Genomic DNA, 21,625 nt, shown 5'->3' with positions numbered 1-21,625 from the left:
CCCGAGGCCTCCTTCAAGGGTGGGGCACAGCATCTGGTGCCCTGACACAGCTCACTCCTGGCCAGCCTTTCTCACCAGAGCTGCCTGTAGTTGGAGGGCCACTCCGTTGTCTCGGTGTTTCCCTGGCGGAGGAAGCCACAGACTGCTTCCTACTTTCGGACTGGTTGCTGCGGTTCTGGCCAGTGCCAGGTCTCCCCAGAGCCTTCTCCAAGCTAAACAAGCCCAATTCCCTCAACCCTTATTACTTATTATTCCCTTATGCAGTATTTCTCTGCTGAAGATCAAGAACCCCTATCACAGTCCTGATCCATCAAAGAATGTAAGCACGTGCTTAAAGTGAGTGTTTTCTTCTTACCTGATTTGCTGGTGTGTGGAACAGAAAGAATAAAATTTCCATTTAGTAAATAACTCTTTAGACCCCTGATCTGGAGGTCTGTCTGAAACTAAGCAAACACTTAACTTCTTCTTTAATTAACACTGCTGCTAGAAGACTTGCTCTGGGTATGCTATTTCCTGTTAGGAAGGATATGCAGTGAAACAATAAACCTGAATGATTTTCATTAGTTCTCACTTTCTGCATTTTCCCATACTTCCAAGGTCTTTGATATTTTTTTCCAAGGTGAAACTGAATGAAATAACATTGGCTATGTCTTTGTTTAATGAGCTGTGTTTTATTTATTAATTAGCACCCTAATGAACTTGAGATGAAGTAATAAAACTTATTTCCAGTACTGAGTAGAATTACTCTACTATGAAAGTAGATTTTGGAGAGGATTTTTGAGCTACTTTACATACTTTTATTTAATCACCAGAAGGCCACTGCAGGTTGTGTGATCCCTTCTGGACTTCTGAAAGGTGCTGAGCACTCACATATCTTGTGGATGTGAAGACAGTCTGGATGATATCTTCTTTGATGGCTCAAGGCAAGCAGGATGATCTTCTCAGGGAGTCTGTAAATAAAATGTTTGCCTTTTACCCTGATAACCATTATCAGAGGAAGTTGATTTATCTGTAGTTACTCCTGTACATTTCTTTCCATCCTTTTGGCCCAAGATAGAAGAATAGGCAGCCCAGAATTAGCTCAGATCTCACACAGGAGTCTCCGAATTCTAGCCTTGCCATTAGTGGTCAGAGAAACTAATGTCAGCATTTGACACTCTACTATTCTTGTCCTAGTCTCTGCAATGTTGTGAGTGTTTCTCCTTAAGGCAATTGCAGCAAACCTAATAATCTCTTCGGTTGTAATTTACTACAGGGCAGCCTTGAATGAATGTCCCATGCAGGAATTCTGCCTTTCTTGCTTATTTTAGGATTTTTATCTCACAGCAGCCTGTCTCTGACAGAAGCAGCTCCAGCCTGAGGTGGCATATATATTCACTCTACATATGTACACCTAAACAGCACAACAACACTGTTACAGCATGAATAAGAACCGTTTATTCTGTCTGAGCTTTAAATTCACAATTAATACGTCTGCTTCCAGTCACATAGCAAGTCAAATGGGTTAATAAGAGTTGATCCATCAAGTTGAAACCATCAGAGCTCTAGACTGGAAACTCACCCTCTGTGAGTGTAGGGCATGTTTCCTTCACACTGTTGTTAGCCCACTAATGCCCACTGGTGGTTGGAGTACTATGGGTGTGCTCCCACACCATATTCTTAGGCTTGGCTTGAGATGAAAGGAATCCGGTCTGGGAACACTGAAATTGTCTATGGTGCAAACAAAAGCACAACAAGTGAGAGCATTGAAGAGAGGCACTTAAAAATTAAGTTCAGATTCAAATGAAAATGGTAATTTAAACATATACGGTAGGTAAGATGAATGGTGACATGTTTTAATTTAAGAGTTCCCAAATTAAAATTCAGACTGCAGCAGTAGAGGACATGCAATTTCTGCACTGTGAACTTGTTTCTTTCTCAACTCTGAAAGTATTTGTCTTGTTACTTGCTTGCCCTGTCTAGGCAGTCCATTAAAGAAACAGGAAAAGAGAAAATGCAAGCAGAATAAAGCTAAGAAAGGTATTTGTAAATTCTGTGATTAATTGGAGGGCTACCAAGAAGGTTATCATAGTTGGCTTTAGGCATATGTTACTGTGCTGTAGCCTATGCTAGAAGAGAAGCCTCAGTGTCTTCCCACTATCTGGTTTCCATTCTGATGACCAGAACTGGGGTTTCAGCTAAGAGACTATTGTCTGCATTACCAGGAAGCCATCTTTGTCTCCATCACCATTTTCCTCAGAGCAGCCTCATTTGGATTTACAGGGGACAGGACTGAAACAAGATGTAACTGAGAGTTGCTTCTGCTTGGCAACACAAGGAGCAGCAATGCAATTTGAGCCTTCCACACCACAGCTCACTTCCACAAGGGCTTGTCGGGGTTTCATTCCTGATAATTGTGGTGAGAAACTAAGACAACAAGAAGTACTACAGATAGATTTAATTATGCTTTTTCTTGGCTGCAGTTGAAGAGAGAACTGTGTGCTTGCTAGTGTCCCACTCAACCTTCTTATTAACTCTAACCAGAATGTGGTAAAAATTATTGCCTCAGTGAGGTCTTCACTGACATAAACTCTCAAGAAGAGAGTTTCTTATTGGAAATCCTTATGAGTAAGTTCAGAAATCAGAAAGTGTAATTACACTTGAGGTAAACCTTGACCAAAATGTTATCTTCCCTGACAGTACATGGACAAGTAGAGAGTACTTGATACTACAGTGCCCTTCAAAAGGCTGGAATGCAATGGCCACCTACTAGAATGGTGTCACCCAGATTATTTCTCCCAGATTACTGGTCTTGTCACAGGCCCACCAGCACAGTCTGATACTAAACCAATACAACAGATGTTCTTATTCTCCATTAGGAAATGCATAAAACTAAATATTTTAAATGGCAGAAGGCCAAGTCTACTCACTTTAAACTTTTTACTGAGTCTGTATTTCTCCTTTATTATTGAAGGTCTGAATGGCTCTTTGGCTTAATAGTATCCTCTGTTGCTTTTTAGAATATGACATACAGTTTAAAATCTCTCCGTATTTCATGTAGTGAAATATGATGCATAAAATGATCAACCTGAAGTATAAGAATTGCTTATCTGAGAAAAAAGCAACATTCCTGGAATGAATACATTATATTATGTTGCTCTTTTTCCCCTGCCCAGAGCTGTTTACTATTTATTTAAACACACACACACACACACACACACACACACACACACACACATATATATATATATATATATTATTCTGACATTTTTCAGTTAAAAAACTGTAATACATTCCATTTTCATTCGAGAATGTATATGGTGTACTCTTTCTAAACAGATAATTATGTTTGAAATGTTTATAGTGAATTCTAGGTATTTAAAAATGGAAACTAAAATTCAGAAAAATGATCTACTTGTGAACTTGTAAGTGCTCCCATCCCATTGCCAAAAGTTAAAAAACCTGCCATCATCTTCTTAAGAAATAGATTGAAGTGTTTTACTAGAAGGGCCATTAGGAAAAAATCTTGGCTTACAGTTAAGGCAATCTATTCTTCTACAGTAGAAAAATAAATGTCATCATATTTGGAATATAAGGTCTTTAAACAGATAAAGCAACTACTACTGTTGCTATACATTCTTACTATTACTGTAATTGGAATTATACTGTTATTATGATCAATACACTTGCAGCCATAGCAGCAATAACAACAGTGTTCATATCTTAAAGTAGTTACAATACTGTTGTCTAAGATCTCAGTAGAAGATATGTTCCTTTGGACTAGATTTAGGCACCTCTTATATCCATTTGTGTTAGAGGTGTGGCTCCCTAATGCTCTGTAGATGAGGTGGTCACTCCCTGAGTGACCTACCAAATGGTGAAAAATTAACATATATATATATATATATATATATATATACCTTTAACAGTTACATAAAGTTGATTCCTATTTTCTTTTTAGTAATGTGATGTTTTACTGGTGGAGTCTCATATTTCTCAATAGCTTCACCTTTTTGAAAGAGCACAGGAGAGAGTTTGTTTGCCATAGAATAGGGCTTTGAAGAGCCATATGGTTGGTAAAGCCACGGAATCAACTTTGGTATGTCTGAAATGCCAACTGCATTTCAGAGCTACTTTCCCTTTTCACAGTTACTGTTATGTCACTAGAATCTGTACAAAGTACATAGAAGGTAGGTAATTTGTCTTGAACTTCAAGGGAATAAAGGCGTTCCTGAAAGATCCCCAAATCTGTTGTTTTTCATAGTGCAATTGATTTGGGAAAAAAAAAGAATCTATTAAATCCAGCCAGATGAAAACTCAGAAAACAGATGTTTACATGTGGCAAATACCATGTTTTACCCTTACATATGCAGATCTGATTGTTCTTGTCACAATCATGTTAAGGGCATGAATGGAACATTCATATTAAAGGGGAGCAATGATATTAAACATATTTAAGGGGAATTCTTTTTTAAAATCAGGCACATGAACGTTCTTTTCTTAACAAAATCACTGAGGTTTGTCTGGTGGTGTGATGCTGTGAGAACATGCATTAAGCAATAAGATGTGACAGCGCAGTTCTGAAGGCTAAAATATGACTAAAGGTGCGGTATGAGTCACAAGGCTGAAGGAATAGAGATTTCAGTTCATGGAGCAAGGCAGTCATCTCCTGAAAATGGATTGCCCACAGTGACTTACGATTATTGTACAAATATAGAACAAATGTAATGGTACCATTAACTACAGATTCTCATGTGTCAAGTCCCTCAGTTATCTGGTTGAAGGTAAGCACACGCAAAACAGTCTGTTACCTGAGGTCCCTGAAGCTCTGTATGTTGGCCCTGTCTCAGGCCATTATTATATATAGTTGCTTTGGCAACCGAATTGGTAGTGTTTCATGGCTGGAGTTATCCAGGGATGTGTCTTACAGTGTAATGAAGCTCTTCTGGGCTTATTGGAGATACAACTGATTAAGCTCTCAAGCAGAGCAGGAGCTCCATAGAACAACTTATGTGTCCCAGAAGATGCCTGGCAAGGACCAGCAGAAAAACCTCTGCAAACCAGGCCTCATAGTTTACTTGTAATTTCCAACTCAGCTGGTATAGCAGTTTCATCACTGTTCCACTGTCACTAAAGAGGTGTAGCAAAGACTGCATCTACATACTTGCTGACAAGTATGAATTCTAGTTGTTCATTTCTTCAAAATTCCCTAATATTAGAAGTCTAACTTACTCGATGACTTAATTCAGTAGGACTTTACTTATTTTCTACTGTTACATAAATTGTATTCTTTTGGACACAAAGTCAACAGTAATTAATGTCTAAACTGTAGTTTGAATATGTTAATTATTGCAAAAGTCATAAAATCATAAATCAAAAATTCAAGTTCTGGCTTAAGATCTGGAACTGGGCCAAAGCTATGGTCTTATTTCGTTCAAATGACATGTGAGACTTAACGTAGTTCTTCATTTAAAAGAGAAAAGCAACCTGATACCAAACTGTGATCCAGAAGATATCAATAAATGACAGTCAGCTGTAACTCAGAAAATCAGAGATGTATATGCTATATACTTTTTTCCTCTCAAATCATGACTTTTAAGAATGTTTTTCTATGTTCTACATTGATACAGAAATCTAGTAAGATGGAGTTTATTTATTTCAGTATTTTGAATTTCATTTCTTATTCCTATGTGACCAGTTCACATTTTGGAGTATGGAGAAAGTTTTTCTTTATAGGCTCCTTAATTTATACAGTTGTCAGTACGCTGCACTTACCTGCAAGAACTCTAGGTTAATTCAAAGCTGAAACAGATTCCTTGAGATACACCACTTCAAAAGAACAGAAGTTAACACCTGCCCACTCATGAATAGTTCTTCTAAAACAACATAAGCAGCTCCCAAGGGGAAATTTCTCTGTATGATTTAGCAGATTATAGAAGCAGTCTACAGCTGAAATATGAAAAAGGTTTTTGCCAAGTCCACAGGTCTGGTGTTATTTAGCATTTTTGTAGGTGACATGGACAGTGAGATCAAGTGCACCCTCAGCAAATTTGCCGATGACACCAAGCTGAGTGGTACAGTTGGAATGCTAGAGTGAAGGGATGCTATGCAGAGGGACCTGGACAGGCTTCAGAGGTGGGTCCATGCGAACCTCTTGAAGTTCAATGAGGACAAGTGCATCTGGGTTGGGGCAATCCCAAGCAGAAAATGGTTGAGCAGAAAATGGCTCAAGAGCAGCTCTGAGGATTTGGGGGTGTCTATTGATGAAAGATTCAACGTGAACCAGCAATGTCCACTTAGAACCCAGGAAGCCAACCATATCCTGGGTTGCATCAAGAGAAGTGTGACTAGCAGGTTGAGACCCCAACTGGAGTACTGCATTCAGTTCTGGTGTCCCCAACACAAGAAGGGCATGGAGACTAAAGAAGGCTCTGGAGGGATCTTACAGTGGCCTTCCAGTACCTGAAGGAAGCTGACAGGAAGGCTGGGGAGGAACTTTTCATAAGGGCAGGTAGTGACATGATGAGGGGAAATAGTTTTAAACTGGAAGAGGGTAGATTTAGACTAGATATTAGGAAGAAATTCTTTAATGTGAAGGTGGTGAGACACTGGAACAGGCTTCCCAGAAAGGTTGTGGATGTGATTATTCTTTTCCTGTAAGCTGTTGACTTTAACTGCACTATCATAGCTGAAGTCTGCAATGCACTGTTTCTTAGGCTGCTCTGATGAAAAGACCTCAGGCTCCTCTTAATCATACCTCATGTTACAAGCTTATTTTGCCTTCAAGAACACACTGTAGGGCATTTACAGTTTTAAAGACAAAATTATCTTAATGAAAAGTTAATTACATCTGAAGTGTTTAAGAATCAAAAGAAATGGAAGTGAGAAATAGTAAGACTAATAATTCATAGAAATGTCTTCCATCTCTGCTTGCTTTCACCTTTGTATTTGGTTGTAATGGATAAAATTACATTAAAGACAGCTTATGCTTCAGACTCAATAGCACACTCGTGCAGACTTCCAGGAGCCTATGCCTTTCCTTCACTGTCTTTATTCTCTTATCCATCTTGTTTCTCTTCTCACTGCTCCAGTTATTATCAGACATTTTGTGCTTAAAGATCTCTATTTTCTACTGTATTTTTGTCTACAAAAGTTTTAAATTTACAACGAAGAAAATGTATCTTTAAAAAAGCAATGTATAATAGTATAGCAGGCAAGCTCTCTATTCTGCCAGAAGTAACCATATTTCTAGAGTAAGTTAGCCCTCTTTTTCCCCCTAAATTTTGCTTAATTTCCAATCAGACTTGTTTGAGCTTCAGAAATAGGTGTAATTTATGTTGTGGATGTGTGTAGGAATGGAAATAAAGATGAAAAATAGGTATGAAATATGATGCTCAGTGGCTATGCATGAGGATAGTGATCCCTAAGAAAATAGAGTATTAAAGCTACTGTTTTCCTATAAAAAGGCAAAAATAGAAAGGTGTTCTGTGCTCAGCTGGGAGGCCAACCGTGATGTTGCAAAGCCTGTAAATACAGGAAGGGAGTACAAAACATCAGACAGTACAAAACATCTGGAAGCCTGTATTTGCTGTCCCTATGTAATTCACAGAAGGGATAAAGTTCAGAAATTCTTTAACCGTCTACATGCATGAAATTTCTAAAAGGCTGTGCATGTGCACTGGAAACTGTTTGTGTCCACAAACTGAGATAGGTTGTCATGAATTAACAGACTCTGTAATGCTTACCTATGCAAAAGGAAAGAATAGCTTCTCCTACTGCAGGAATCTCTTGCATCAAGATAGAAAACCAAGTTCAGCTGTCAGAGTGATCCACTCCATGCCATTTTAAACTTTGTCATCATCTTTACTTTGTAGGATCAACGGCTGTTATTATTAATGAGTCTTCAACCATTTGAGGAATGCACTTAATTTTCATGTGTCTCCAGAAATTGCATGCTTGCATTAAGATTTGTTAATTACTCAAGTCATTAGAAATGCTTTGAGGATCTTCCTGTTTATGTTTATGCCCCACCCCCGCAGACAGTCAAGGTCAGGCCGGATGGGGCTCTGTGCACCCTCATCTTGCTGTATGTGGCCACGTTCATTGCAAGGAGATTGGACGAGACGGCCTTTAAAGGTCCCTTTCAACAATTCTATGATTCTATGGTCTTCACAAACCATCTCTTCATATTGTAATGAAGTACAGACTTGGGATATGTACGCTGTCTTCTTGTACTGTTTTCACAGAGACCATCATAGGTACTATTTTTTCCTCTTTTAGTGTGTCCCCTCTGTTCATCCAAATATACTACCAGTCCTTTATTTTATTATATTTTTATATTATATTTTAAAGTAACATGGGACAAAAGCATTGTCTTTAAGGTCAAATCACTCCATTGTCTGTATCATCTGATTATATTGCAGCGCCATAACTTACTCAGTTCAAACATTATGAAATAAAAGGATCATCTTATCTTTATGATGTCAGGAATCTTTCAATAGGAAGACTTGTCCTAAGGCAATAACCCGTTGTTTTGTTATCTCTGCAGGTATGAATGTGTGTGTTCTCACACTACCTTGTCTGAATAATATAGACTGCTATAGTTACTGTAGTTACAATGATAACCAAGCCTAATGTAACCGAAGGATTAAAATGTATGCTACTTGTGTGAAGGACAATCTGTACCTTAGCATTTTTTAAAGAGATGGTAATAGGGAAAGTGTTATTAAAAAAAAGAAAAAAAAGAAAAAAAAAAGAAAAAAAAGAAGAAAGAAAAAGAAGAAGAAGATTAAAATTAAATGTGTATTTTTCTCTATTGTGCTGTATCTGTTTTTTTGTCAGAATGAATCTTGCTGATCTTGGTTTCAAGGTTTCTATTCTGTGTGCTTTTAAACCAAGGTCAAGCAGTAGGCAGCAGAGGGACCTTGAAGGTGTCATTGGCTAGAAATACATAAGCTTTATAGCTACACCACTAATTATTTATCATTCATAAAAAGAAATATAGATGGGCAAAGTGATACAGACACAGATACTTCCGTAGCTGTGTGCACACCTGAATGTCAAAGTACAGATGCTTCAGGGTATTTGGCAGTGCATGTGAGTATAGGTATATATGTTCATGAGTCAGTACAAACGTCTGTATGATTGCACGCATTCCTACTTCTTTTTCTGTGTCTAGAATGAAATTGTTTTTTGTATGTGCAGCGCTGCTCACACATACAGTTTAATAAGCCTTAGAAATCAGTGAAGGGAAAAATCACTTAATAAAGCTGTCTGACTAGTATGATTATAAACTACTACATGTTTTTTCAAGGGTAACCTTGAAGCTGTTTCTCTTCATTAAAAATAAAGCCCTTGAAATGAGGCCTTATACCTGAGAAGGCAGACATTTTTTATTTTTTTTTTAGTGGAAGAAATAATTATTTTTATTTTAGTAAATTGGGCAAGGATTCCTCGTTATGTTCTTCCTTAAATTTGTGACTGACGTGAAGAAAAGGGTACAATATTCTTGTACTCGTGAACAGTAAGTTACGACTTCTCATACATCGCCTGTTTAATTTGAATTTAAAGCAGAGTGTATGAGAATGTTTAATGTATGTTCATATGGAGGCAAAGAGAGAGAGTTTATTTGATATAAGACTTCTGCGACTTATGAAAGGCAGAGAGCTTTGCATTTGCCAGGTGGAAACAATGCAGAATTACACATAGGAATCTCAGGAGAAATACTTTTGCATAATGACAAACCTTCTGGCCCAGTGGACACTGAGCACCTGACAAAAGTACCATTGGCATATCAGAGGAGGTTATGCCAGACAGCTTTACTCTGGCTTTATGGATTAAATGTAAATTAGCAGCTGAAGGACCTGTTGTACACACCAGGAGAGCATCTGCCATTCACTTTCCCGAAGGAACCTATTTCATGTCCTCCAAGACTATTTGCTGATGTGAGACACAGTAATTGGAGATAGAAATGCAGTCTCGATTCAGAATAAAACAATGAAGTAGACACGTGGTTGTTGTATAGGTGTGGCAAGTTGACACACTTGATCTGTGTGGCTTTCTACGTTTCCTACAGCTGAAGTATGGAAAAGTACTTGAATTTTGCAGATGTATTTTTCATAAGAAAAACACTCTGTGTTTGATAGGAATTTGATCCAAACAGTACATGGCATTTTTAATCAAACTGCTACAAAGCACTGAATTAATACTGACTAAGTCAAAACACTGGAAGAAAGAAATTCATTAATAAATTTCCTTCCCTTCTTTAATGTGTGACTGAAAATATTTGAGTTCATCCAGCAATGTCATCACTGATTTTGGCAAACCCAGACTTCCTGGATGTGCCACGAAATAATGACTTACCCTGCTGTCCCTGGAAATAAAAATTAAGAAATAACTTCTCTTTAAAAATAATAATAGATATCCAGTTTAGATCACACTGCCACGAAATAATGACTTACCCTGCTGTCCCTGGAAATAAAAATTAAGAAATAACTTCTCTTTAAAAATAATAATAGATATCCAGTTTAGATCACACTGCAGTATGCAGCTTTCATTGCTTCATTCTTCATCCCCTCTAAAGGACTTTAAAAGATAAAGGTTGGCTTCCGAAGTTTCTCCTTGTACAATATATATATGCATTTGTCTGCCTTTTGAGCTGTGTCACACTTTAGCACCTTTCTCAGTTCCTCCACGTTCTTTCTCTCTGATAAGAACAACACTTTTACCTTTTGCTTTCATGACCACTCACCAGGTTTTTTTGCTTTCCCCATTTGCTGCTTGCTCTTCTACCATGTTTCCAGAGCAGAGAGACTCTAGAATAATGTTCCAATTGTTTGTAAGGTCAGAAGAAGAAAACCTCCATAATTTTAAGACTGATAGATGACTTCTGCATGAAGGTGACAAAGGACAGACTTTTGCAGACAGGCATGATGTCACTTTGCCCAATTTCTGCTATAAGCCAAAATCTATATTGTCTGTTACTTTCATACAAGCATCAGTGTGGCAGTGACCCTTCCAGCAGACAGCCTTCTTAGTTTAAGGACACCAATGGAGCCAATCAGGTTCCAGACTGCAGAGAAAAATTTTCCAGCAATGTTTCATCAACATGTAGAAAACCACAATGTGTCAACTGCAAAAAATGTGAGTGCCAAAAGTCCCCCTTAGTTCTGTGTTCCTAAGCCCTCGATGGTGTTTAAAATACTACATCACCAGTATCATTTGGTCTTTTCTTCCATTTTCTATCTGAGCAGCAGAACCAGATCTGATAGAACAGCTTTACTCAACACGTGCTGACCTAGATTTGGAGGCTGCTCAATATAATGATGAGCTGTTGACATCTTTTGGATCATGGGATTTGCAAATGTGAAGCAGTTTCGGACTAGTTTCATGTGAGGAAACAGTTATTTCTTTATAGCAGCTCCACAAAATAAAGGGCGTGTTTTGCTGTCCATGCTATTCTGTGCCAACTGCAGCAAAGCAGACAAAACTCCAGCTTCTGAATTTCATAGTTCCATGAAAATAAAAGAATTTTATTCATGATAAAAACAAAAAAAAGAGAGAGAAAAAATATTTTTGGAACCCCCTGAAGAAATATTTTTCAGTGTTCTTCCCAAAGTAAAAACCAGGAAAAACTGAATTTGAGACTAAACATTTTCTTTCCTTTTCAGGGTATTTACCTGTGGTCCATACGTGGATGGAGGTCTGTGAGAGAGGCACACAAGCATCAGGGCGTTTTATTTAGCGTTCAGTCCTTTGAGGAGGGAAACTGATGAAAGGACTAATTCCTTATAGCTGAGTCTATGGTACAAGCAAGGAACTAAACTCTACTGAAATGTTTCCCTGCTTTGAGATACACACCCTGTTTTGTTTGGTTTGGGTGTTTTGTGTGCTTTATATAAACAGTGTGTTTACTGCAGCTATTTTTCAAGATGAGTCTAGGTTTCCCTTATGAGGATTCTTCTTATCTACCTACCTCCCCAAAATATTAGATTATAATAAACGAGATTCCTTCAGCATGGCCAGTTTAAACACGCAAGCAGATTCAAGTTAATGGTGGGAGATGAATCAGCTAAAAAGGGTTTAAAAAATTGCAGTTTGATGTACTAATTTAAGAGAAGGAAAGGTTTTGAATGCTGAAATGGTCATGAATTTCAGCATGTGCTGAATAATTATTTAGATTGATCTACAGATACATTTCAAATCAGTGCTTTCTTAGAGTGAAAAGCTCCACATAGCTCTATTTGTGATTTTGTTATCTCCTGAGTGAGTCCTATGCTTTAGCCTTTTTCCAGCATTGTTTTAGCTTCTCTTAGCACAATATATCTTTGACTGCAGACTTTGAATCCTGCAAACAAACTGAAGCATGATTTTGCATAATGATTCTTTGCAAAGGGAAAACTTCTCAAATCTTTAACAGAAATGGGTTTTCAGCACTCCACAGGGAGCGCAGTGCATCTAATCCAGAGCTTTGTCTACAGGCCTTTTCCTTTTATGCTCCAACAGCATCTGAAATGGAAATGAAACTCCTAACTCCTACATTTAGGTGGAGAAGATGGGAGGGGAGAATGAATCCATGAGGCAGTTTCATTAGTCAAAAGGCAAGTGGATTTATATAGGCTTTATAAAGCTTTTTAAAGCGATCACTGAGCTTGTTAACATCTTGTGCTGTTAACTGGGAGTGAATATATGACATCTGCGCTGCTCTGAATACTGTGGGATTTTCTGAGCGTCAGTTCTGCCATTGTTAACACTGCAGACAAACTGCAGTTGCAGACACAAGGTCATCCTAATCCTGGGTATAAATGTCAATGCAGCAGATTAATGAGATTTGTTGGGAATGCCACTGCTGGGAGAACTCTTGAGGTGGGCCTGTCTCCTGATGTGCCTTTGCTCAAAAAATATCCTTACTTCTCAGTGCTTTTTCCTTCCTGCTGACTAACCACGTTCCTTTCTTTTATTGTCTCTCATGTCGTCCCATGGAGCAGCAGTACTCAGGCTGCTGCACACTGCCTGGGGAGTGAGGAGCTGCTCAGCTCCATCAGAAGGGGCACAGACAACACTGGACTCCTGGCTGAGTCCTCACCCTGTCTCTTCCCTTCTGTGGCCTCCATGCCTCCTGGGCCGCTGCCTCCCTTGCATCTGCACTGCTTCTCTGCCAAGAAATTAAATCATGGTTGTTGGATAAGTATAAAATAAAATGCAATTTGATGGTAGATAATGCTGCTGTCATTAGCTTGTAAGTGGTTGGTTGCTTTTTTTTTATTTCCCAGTCATACAGAAATAAACAGAAGTCTTGCTACTGAAATCATTGAGGGGCCCATACATCTGGCTTTGCACTTTTATTTCTATTGTGGGAACTGTAATTTCTGTAAAATTTCACTCTATAAAGTATATTGATGGATTTTTACAGTACAGGGTTAACCGTGAATGGCAGAGCTGTGAACTAATGCAGTGAGGCTAGAATCTGGTTTCTACATTTGCTGAAAAAATGGAGTCAAGCAAAATAAGATCATATGTTTTATTAATTAATGCTGACTAAATATTTTTTTCTGATGACATTTTATATACACTGTACAATAATTCTGGTTCCCTCAGGGTTCCAAGGAACACTAATCATATAGGGGCCTTAAAAATCTTTATGAACAATTTTATTTCTCCAAGGTATTTAATTCAGGCTTTTTAATACTTTGACTTTTCCTTTCCTTTTCTGTGTGGATATTTAATACCACTCCTAAAACTGATTTTTGGGACTCTGAACTTTTAACCTTTCTCCTGACCCTGAAAAGTAGCTTAATCTTATTCTCTGTTTCCAGAAACCATCTTGGAGTTCACAAACAGCCTCACCTCCCCAGTTTACTAACATACACACTTATGCACCACTCTGCCACTGGAGAAACGTACTCAGAGTGAACTCAAACACACAAAAGAGATTACCAAGCATTTAACATTGCCTATGTCTGGGGCTTAAGTGAGGTCATATGAAATTTAAGCTGCAGAAAAATCTCTGTTCACATATCAAGTAGTCAAAAAATTACATCCCCCCCACATTTGTTTCCAGTAAACTTCATATTTTTCATATGTTTGACAAAAATTGCAGTTAAGCAACAAATACACATTTGGTTTATACCATCCAGAACTGGGATTCAGCAGAAAGTATTTTGCTTAGCAAACGGGCCTCTATTTCCTCTTATACTGTGTAATATTGTGGGGAAAAAATACAAATAAATAAAATAGGAAAGGCTGCTATTTAAATAGACAATGGAAAAAGAAAGCCTTGGAGTTCTGGGACATTGAGCTATGTAATTACTATTTCACCCCAGCTGTATTTCATTGTGAGTTCCATCCCTGGCCCACTCTCCCAACAATACCCAGGTGGCCAGCCTCATGCCCAAGAGCAGGTCCTGAATCAGGCCCACCAGCACATCACAGCATCCAGCTGTCCTTTCCTACTTCCTGTGCTGCATCACTGCTTCAGTAGCGCATGGGGATAGGACTAGAGGTAATAGGATGAAACTACAGCATAGGAAGTTCCACACGAATGTGTGGAAGAACTTCTTTACAGTGAGGGTGACGGAGCACTGGAACAGGCTGCCCAGGGAGGTGGTGGAGTCTCCTTCTCTGGAGATATTCGAGACCTGCCTGGACACCTACCTGTGTGACGTGGTGTAGGGAGCCTGCTTTGGCAGGGGGGTTGGACTCCATGATCTCTAGAGGTCCCTTCCAACCCCTACAATTCTGTGATTCCCCATCCCCAGAGTGAGCTGCATGCTGTGCTTTTCCTTTGAAGAAGTGCACTCCAGGGAGGCCAACCTGTCCCGCTGACATTTTCTGCCTACTGCCCTGCTGTATCATGCTCTGTAGGGCTTGGGTCCTTGAGGTGCAATTATTCTTTCTTAACTTTTCTGATAGCAAATCTCCAGAATCATCATTACTTCCAAATGCAGACAAGCATCTCTCTGCTTGTTTCCTTCTTATCAAACAGTGAAATGTATCCCTTTTATTACAAATAAATGCAAATATTTATTACTGATGTGTGTACCCATTATTATTGTTCTCCTGATTAATGCTGTCTCTGAGGCAATGGCATGTGAAATATTGCTTATAGCACCTCCAAGTAGATGCAAAACTGCTCTTAAAATGTTCTTTGCTGAGTTTAATACAAAGAGCAAAAATAAATAATGTCAGGCCCTTGCCAGGATCTGCCCATTTTAAACTTTTCAGTGGCACAAATCATCATTAATGAAGCACTTAACATTACACTCTCGACAGCATAGTATAAAAATTACTGCAGTCAACCAAAGGATAAGAAGAAACATGGCAGATAACTTCTGGAGGGGAAAGATTTATACTCTTTTAACAAAACTTTATGGGCTCAAGTTTACATTACAATAAAGGAAGGGGGTAATGTTTAAATCTTAAAAGCTTTGGGGGGGAAAATTTGGAAGGAAATTGCAGCGTTCTTTTATTTTTTCCCCCAAATGAATGGAAGAAAGATCAGGGAGCAAGGTCTCAGCAGTAGGGAAATATGGTTTGCATTATCAGCTATTCTGATATAAAATACAATGGCTGGAATCACAGGACACGACATTTATACTATAATGCAAAATAAAGTAAATTATATCAATCCTCTTGGTGCATAGTTTTAGCCACCGTTCATTCTAAAAAATAGCTGATGGTAAGCTAAACAGATGGTACCTAGTGCTTCTTTTCTGTTTGTTTGTAAAAGCAGAACACCATGCTGTTTGCGCTACATTTTGCCTAGAAAATAACCTCAGGACCAAATACCAGTGTGATGCAGAGTGGAATAAACTTGCCTGTTTGTGATATAACCTATGAGGAGAGCCTGGGTGAGAGCTTCAGATTCAAGGCCTCACTTGCTGCCACTGGGGCCTGTAGCAGTGAGGTGGTCAGGCCTTGTGGCATCATGCCTGGCACCATGATAGAGGGCTGCCCCATCTCCATGACCTGCCAAAGGGAAAGAGCAAGAGGTCTATAGGCAGTCCTTAGCATCTGTCTTCAGAGGACAGCAAAGGTAGAAGGGACTGAGGAAGTGTTTAGCAAAAATATGATTAAAAATGTCAGTGTCGCATTTGTCTGCAATCTGTTTTTAACAGAATCAGCAGCGGGAGGGGGTCATGTTTGGCTTTGTTTTGTAATGCATAGAGCTAGAAGTAAAATAAGAGTTTTGTCATCCTGATCTTGTAAAGATAACATCGGGAGGAACACTTATTCTTGTTACTGAATGCAATTTATAGCGATGAATCCCTTCTCAACTAGCGTTATTGTCTCAATCTTAATTTACTTCACTGAAAATTTGGGATTTCCCCTTGATTTCTGAGGCAAAAATATTTCTAAATTTAATCCTACTTCATTTTCCGTCCAAGAATCTGATTTATTTAAAGCCTGTTTGTTTTGTTTCACCCTTTCCTTAAGTCAGCATCATTCACTACCAAATTTATCCTACTGCTTGCAAAGAACAGATTGTCTTTGGGGAATGACCATAAGGATCTTAAAAAATCTTCTCTGCTCCCTGTATTCCATACAACAGTTCTCCAGAGCACTGTAGATTCTCCCAAATGTTTCTGTGCAGAAATAACAAATAGCAGCAAGAAAAGTAATAGAAAACTGTATGGTTTTCACATGCTACTTAATCAGGGATGGTGTTAAAGAAGGCTGGCCTAAACTTGTTCCTAGATCAATGTTTTGCTGTTACCTGTATCATAAATAATTTCTAACTATCCGTTGAGTTCATAATCTTTATGACAGTGCCTCAGTAGGAAAATCTGAATGTTTTTAGCACAAGATTCTAGGAAATTCATGGCCAAAATGTCTTGCAGAATTGAAATAATTTGTCGCTTTCCTTTTACCCAGTCATTTTGCTCACCACACATAAAGGGTCAAGCATTCCTCCAGTCTGGTTGGGTTTTTTTGTTTTTTTTTTCCTCAAATTATAATATTTTAGGCAAATTTCTGTGTACAACACAGCTCATCTTAACATCCACGAAGTCACCTTCCAGAAAAAAAGTCTGCTACAAGTAAGTCCGCCCACTATTTTGCTATAAAATGTTTTCATTTGACCCATTTTCCTCTAGGATTCCCAATGGTTGCTGTGAGAAACGAAGACAATCCTGAGCTTCTGTTAAATTAAAATGTCTCCCTGTGGCTATTACTATTTATTTTTAAATATAGAGAGTACATTTCTCAGAACAGATGCTGGAGAAGATGTATTTGCTATCATGGAGGAAGATTTTCAAAGGTAAAAATAGGAGTTACGTGCCTCTCAATATTAAGAAGAGGTTGGTAGACATCATCTGCATCTCTTTTGATTAGCATAATGACCTGGTGGGAAAGAACAAAAAGTAGTTCGGTTTCTAAATATCTGCTTTTTAAGTGGTCTTCCAAAGCAGCTTCAATAATAATTGAGAATTATTATCCTCGGGGATCTCCTCAATTTATCTTTTCCACAGATCCACAGTCTTCGATTTGACTCACCTGGCCACTTAAGCAATACAGTCTGGTTTGAGCTGAAAAAGCAGGTTAAGTCTGGTGAGTACAACATTTGATAGCCAGGGCAGTCCAATGGAATACTGTTGTTTTTTTCTCCCACCTCCTGGAAGATATTTTGCATCCCTCTTCTTTCTGCATCCAGTGCTCAAACAGCTCTTTAGTATTTAATCAAGACTGCAGCAGAAATGGGTACTCTCAGTGCCCTGATATTTCTGTCATGGTGTTATCATATCTCATGCTAGCCCTGACTGTGGTCAGTGGTAATTATACAAGGATACCTATTTTAAGAACAAGATCTGACTGAGCACTGAGTGTTGTCACTGCATGCTACCAGAGGCGGCCTATTTAGCCTGGATGGACTCTGAAAAGACAAATAGTGCTTTGATATTTGTCCCTTTCTTTGATGTATGACAGCTTGACTGTATTCAGTGAATCTACTGAATACCCACTGTGTAAAAAGCAGGCTATACAAACGAAATACATGATAACACACTGCCTGGAAGGTATTCAGGGACCAAACAGTGCCTGCATAAGTAGCTCCTGAGCAGCTTCTGTAAATCTGGCAGATGCAGAAAACTCTTATGAAATGAGGCTTGTCAAGCCCTGAAATGAGTATTAGCATTTCTTTGCCTCGCTGCTCTGAACGTCAGAAAAACATTTTCAGAGAGGCTGCAGCATGCTCTCAGAATGCTCTCCAAAACCTTGTCCAGCCACTGCAGGACATGCAGCCCTGGCAGTGCAGCCATCTGAGTGCCAGGGGCCCTTCACCTGTCTTCACCTCATCCTCACTGCCGTGGCTGCCAGAGGCGGCTCAGCTGTGGCTGAGCATCCATGCAGAGACATGCGGAGCCAAAAGGGAGGGATGGAGCTGTGCATCCTTCAAGGCTGGAAAGGTCAAGCACACAGTGAAAGCTCCCACTTTGGTGTTTTTTTAATGAAAGAGATTCTTCTATTACTTGACACTTGGAGCTCTTTTGTGAAAGACAGATCCATCGTTACCACTGATTATTTTCCATTTTGTTTGAAGTTCAGTTTATTCACAAAGAAAGCAACTAACCTCATGGGAAACAGTCATGGCTGATCATCTGAGCTGGAGATCATTAGCTCATATTTGGGGAATCATCAGCAAAGGTGAGAGGCATCTTTGATATTTTGGAGAATAGATTCCACACAGCTCAGCTATGTCTTATATTAGCTCCTGTCCTAGTAGATTGAGTCTTAGTCTGCCCTTATTAGATTTAGCTGTTACTGCTATAAACATTGGTTTTGTGAAGACTGATTTTCAGTTAAATACTTACTAGTATACATATGCTAGCTAATGAAAACTACTTAAAGCATAAATAAAGGCAGAGTGAAATATCCAAGGACACTGAAACCTGCCAGAGAAGATGTGTACATGCATAGGCTAAAAGCAAGAACAGTGGGATTCCAGGACATAACATAGCACATGCCATACCTCTGGTGCTGCTGTCAGCATGCTCTGTGAGGTGACATCCCTATAGGAAACATCACGTAAAGTTTAGTTTGCCCAGTGCATAAGATAATAGGAGCTTTGCTCTCTGACTACTCAGATATCATATCTATTACTCACCAGTGCTGAAACTTACAAGAAAAGTCGAGGTGATAGGGCCTCTCCCTATGGCAGCCCAACTGATAATTAGCACACACCTTAACATCTTCCTATAATCCTGCAGAAGCCTTTGGGTATATTCCCTTTCTTCAAATACCCGTATGCTCTTCAGAGTGCGTCACTGCTTATCTACAGAAGTTGTAACACCTAAGATCATTCATTCATAATACATAGATATATACAGGTCAGCTGTATTTGGCTTTCATGGCTCAGAACTCAGTAATCTTTTGTCTAATGGCAAATGTCTGCATAACACACCAGGAGGCTCCTGCTAACGTAGCAAACTTTCCTACTCAACCATTCAGAGATACATCTGATGTTAAGAAATTCAAGCATCCTCTCCAAGGGCATAAGCACCTGGGCAGAACATCCCAACAAATACCTACCTTCCCACTGTGCTGCCTCCTTTGTGCTATGCCTTACAACTCTCTTAGTGCATCCTTTTTCCCAGGGCTTCTCCCAGCCTTGCAAGTGAATGCCAGGTCTCTCCCACGGGATCTGTGAGCCAGCCCAGCTTGCTCCCTCTTTTTCCCTCTCTCTTTCATCCCCTAGCTTTTCTGAAGGCTTTTGCATAATGAACTCCTTTAGAAGTAGTGTTTCTGGCTGCCTTGAGCATAGAGAAAAAATAACGCAGTTCCTGAGCAGCTCCCTTTGTAGTCCCTATTCAGAGCAGAGGGGAAATCCTGGCTGAGCAGCCAGCTCTCAGCGCTGTGCTAGAGAAGCCCCATAGAAATGATGAATACCCCTACAGGCTTTCTCTGATAAATTTAACCATGTTTTGTGAGCTAGGTATCTATCTGGAAAATCTCCCAAAAGGATTAATAATCGTGGAGTCTTATTTGGCTGATGCTCTTGCAGAAAACTGTTTTATTAACGCTTGAGCCCATATGTTTAATAGTTGCATTGCCGTATTGTAACAGCACTGTTACCTGTAACAGATCAGTATCCTGGGATGTGCTGCGTATCAGCACCAGTCCTCATGAAGTCAACAGGGCAACAAAGGAAAAGCAAGGCAGCAAGGGGCAGATGTGGTGGCTGTGAGTCTGACACACACCTGAGAGGGAGAGCACCTGATCTGTTCCAGATGCCACACCTACTCTTCACAAACGTGGAAACAAAAATAATTGCTTAAAAAATCCCTTACCATATAACAAAGTACAGGAATCAAATGGCCACTCTGCATGCCTTTATAGAAGGAAGGAGGAAACAAACCAGCCTGAAGACCTTGAAAGCTCACTGGTAGATTAATAGGTGTCAAGGAGCTCTTTCTGATTTAGTCTTTGACAGGTTGCCATTTTCTACATTCCTCATGCGGCTAGAACCTATATAATTATCTGTGTATGTTTCCCAGTTCTTAAAATGCCAGGCAAATGAATTTTCGCGTATTTTCCCGCAGAGTGGATTTTCAAAGCTGATTTTGGTAAAACAATGACACCTTGTGGCAGAGAGGAGCGATCACACCCGTGCAGCCTCGCAGTTCCAGGAAGGCATTTCCCATAAATAGATGGCGTCCCTCAGAACTATTTTGAATTATTGATAAGCTCAGTTTTTGCTACCAGCTTTTTCTTAGATCTTGGTTCTTGATGTTCGCAACATTTATAAGAACCTCGCCAGTGATAGGCATAGTTCTTTAGACAATCTTTATTCAAGAAAATAGCAATTCTGCTAGACCTGTAATTATTCTTCACTTATTTAATATAATAGTTTCCATGAAAAAAGCCCACAAAATTCTTATTCATCTTTTCAGTCTTCCTGATGTTACTTCTAGCAATCAACGTGCTTTGAAATGTACTGGCACTATGCAGAATTGCTAACAGGAAAGATGTGCTGCCTATTGGTTTTATACAGGTCAACAGGAGGACTCCAGCTGTGTGGAGCTTTCTCAACAAGGAGGAATTTCTGTCATAATTGTTTTAAATGGACAGAACTGAATGGAACAGATGCGATGCTGTACAGACTTTGGATTAATTTGAAAACATGGACTTTATATCAGCTTCACTAACTGAAGAAGACTGAAGAGCTAATGATTTGAAGACAGTTCTTCCTTTAGTCTGTGGATTATTCAAATCAGAAAGTATGAAAAAGTCAAGTGGATGAGAATTCATAGGAACATGAGAGAAAAACAAAAAACAACAAGAAGATTGTACCAGCCACTCATGTAAAATATTTCAAGTTTCATACAGCTCCCAATTACTGTCCCATCCACTGAGCTTTCAGTAGCAACACTAATTACTGACCTACCAGCGTCTTTTCTGACCTCCATTTAGACAAGAGATACTGCAGATGATTGGGATTTTGAGTGAATGATGATCTGATTAACATGACTGGTGAGCTATTCCTGGTATTACATTATGCAATTAAGACGTTATGCCTGCATTCATGTATTTTATAACTGTCTAAAAATTAAAATCTTTTTTTTTTTGCCAGCATAATAATGCTGCTGGGACTGTGTGCCTCAGTTCCAAGGGTATTCTGGGGACAAGAATGAAGCCCACGGTGCTTTATAAA

The 21,625-nt window shown here is 39.1% G+C and overlaps 1 long non-coding RNA gene across 1 annotated transcript; it reads right to left on the bottom strand.

The window, feature by feature from the left end:
• Positions 1-651: 651 nt before the first annotated feature.
• Positions 652-19,647, bottom strand: LOC116652417 (uncharacterized). The gene is made up of 3 exons (XR_004305417.2): positions 19,504-19,647; positions 1,562-1,710; positions 652-950 (listed from the first exon to the last, which is right to left on the bottom strand). It is a non-coding gene; the product is annotated as an uncharacterized LOC116652417 (long non-coding RNA).
• Positions 19,648-21,625: the final 1,978 nt, after the last annotated feature.

This window comes from Coturnix japonica, chromosome 1 (genome assembly GCF_054131305.1).
Source record: "Coturnix japonica strain WE chromosome 1, WE-NBRP24, whole genome shotgun sequence".
Taxonomy (NCBI): domain Eukaryota; kingdom Metazoa; phylum Chordata; class Aves; order Galliformes; family Phasianidae; genus Coturnix; species Coturnix japonica.
Note: the sequence above shows the minus strand (reverse complement) of the source record. Positions and strands in the feature narration are given on the sequence as shown.